Source organism: Nipponia nippon, unplaced genomic scaffold, assembly GCF_047370975.1.
Source record: "Nipponia nippon isolate SJK-2023a ecotype South Korea unplaced genomic scaffold, ASM4737097v1 scaffold_104, whole genome shotgun sequence".
NCBI lineage: Eukaryota > Metazoa > Chordata > Aves > Pelecaniformes > Threskiornithidae > Nipponia > Nipponia nippon.
In genome coordinates this window covers 44,192-46,388 of record NW_028262296.1, presented here as the reverse complement: position 1 = coordinate 46,388, position 2,197 = coordinate 44,192, and the positions used below count along the sequence as shown (strand labels likewise).

At 51.8% G+C, this 2,197-nt stretch overlaps 1 pseudogene; it reads left to right on the top strand.

Annotated features, from left to right (window-relative positions):
- The first annotated feature begins 437 nt into the window (after window positions 1–437).
- On the top strand, window positions 438–1,361 carry LOC148056972 (olfactory receptor 14C36-like; annotated as a pseudogene).
- Window positions 1,362–2,197: the final 836 nt, after the last annotated feature.

Sequence of the window (2,197 nt, the reverse complement as noted above, 5' to 3'; positions counted from 1 at the left end):
CTGCCCTCCAGTGTCACTGTCAGTGAGGTGGAGAGCAAAACAGGGTAAGGAAAAGGCTCCACAGCATTCCCATCTGCCTTTCTCTTCTTGCTTTGTTTTTTTTTTTTTGGAGCTTTGCAATTTTCTTCCCTCTTTCCCCACATTTCTATTGTGCTCTTTCTCTGTGGGGCTGTGGTGGGGCTGCAGGTCAGCTTCTGTTCTGACACCAGCTCTCAGGGTCCTGCCCTGGAGGTGTCTTCATGGGAACTAGGTGCCCAAGCTGTGAGGCACCATGTCATTCAGTTGGTAGCGTTGAAAAATTTTCTGAAACATTCCTCATTCAGCTCAGGGAGGGGGATTGCGATGAGAAATGGCGTGGGCTTTACCTCTAAGAAGTCTCCCCGAACTTGTCATTGTGTTTTCCTTCTTGGACAGGTCCCCATGCCCACAGAGAACAAATGTCCAATGGCAGCTCCATCACCCAGTTCCTCCTACTGGCATTGGCAGACACGCGGGAGCTGCAGCTCTTGCACTTCTGGCTCTTCCTGGCCATCTACCTGGCTGCCCTCCTGGGCAACGGCCTCATCATCACTGCCGTTGCCTGCGACCACCGCCTCCACACCCCCATGTACTTCTTCCTCCTCAACCTCTCCCTTCTTGACCTGGGCTCCATCTCCACCACTCTCCCCAAAGCCATGGCCAATGCCCTGTGGGACACCAGGGCCATCTCTTTCTCAGGGTGTGCTGCCCAAGTCTTTGTATTTGCCTTTTTCTTTTTGGCAGAGTATTCTCTGCTAGCCATCATGGCCTATGACCGCTACGTGGCCATCTGCAAACCTCTGCACTATGGGACCCTCCTGGGCAGCAGAGCTTGTGTCCACATGGCAGCAGCTGCCTGGGGCACTGGGTTTCTCCATGCTGTGCTGCACACTGCTAATACATTTTCACTACCCCTCTGCCAAGGCAATGTCCTGGACCAGTTCTTCTGTGAAATTCCCCACATCCTCAAGCTCTCCTGCTCAGATGCCTACCACAAGGAGGTTGGACTTCTTGTGTTTACTGCCTCTTTTGGATTTGGGTGTTTTGTTTTCATTGTGGCGTCCTACGTGCAGATCCTCAGGGCCGTGCTGAGGATCCCCTCTGAGCAGGGACGGCACAAAGCCTTTTCCACATGCCTCCCTCACCTGGCTGTGGTCTCCCTGTTTCTCAGGACATAATTTTTTGCCTACCTGAAGCCACACTCCTTCTCCTCTCCATCCCTGGATATGGTGGTGGCAGTTCTGTACTCTGTGGTCCCTCCAGCAGTGAACCCCCTCATCTACAGCATGAGGAACCAGGAGCTTAAGGATGCAGTGTGGAAGCTGATGACTGGATGGTTTTAAGCAGCAATAAACTGCCCATTTTCTTCTGTATATCACTCACAATGTAAAGCACTATAGGATCAGCCTGACTTTGGCAGTTGGTCTGGTTCAGTTTTTAACTTTTGTTAGTTTTAATCATATTGTCCACAATGAAATGCTATTACTCGTAACATTCCTAAGTCAGTATCTACCTGTCCTGTGTGACCCAGAGACTGTGTAATGATGAGCCGTGCTCTCTGTGTTTTAAAACAAAATAAACGACCCCTCAGTGACTTGTTTGTCCAAGGTCCTTTATTGAGACCTTCTCTGGAGCTGCAGGGGCAGTGCCTGTGTGCAGAGGTGGAGGGGAAAAGAGTCCTGGCACAGCAGCACTGCCAGGCAGCACCAGCACTTGGTCTTTCCGAGCTGCTCACTTTCCACGTCCACTCTCTCCTTCTGAGCCCTTCTGTTGGTGTAAGGCCTGAGAGCACTGGCAGCTTGATGTAGTCCTGGTGGGTGGCAGTTTGTGCCAGCAGGCAGGGACAAGCAATGGGTGCTTCTGTGGCAGAGCTGACATCCATAAAAGCATTGCCTTCATGAAAGGGCAGTTGCTGAAGGCTCTAGGTCTCACCCACTGTGGCCAGCTTCATTGCAAATGCTCCATCACGCTTCCTTGGCTTTCTGGCCTGTCCCTTTCATTATGTGCTATCAAAGGAGGTGGCCTGCAGAGCATCTCAGCTGTGCAGTCAGAAGGCAATCAGGCTGGCGAGGCATGATTTACCCTTGGGGAGTCCATGCCGACTGCTTTTGGACATGTTCTTCTCTTTTAGCTGTCCAGACATGTCAGCCATGAGGAGGCATTCAGTGGCTCCCTCCTC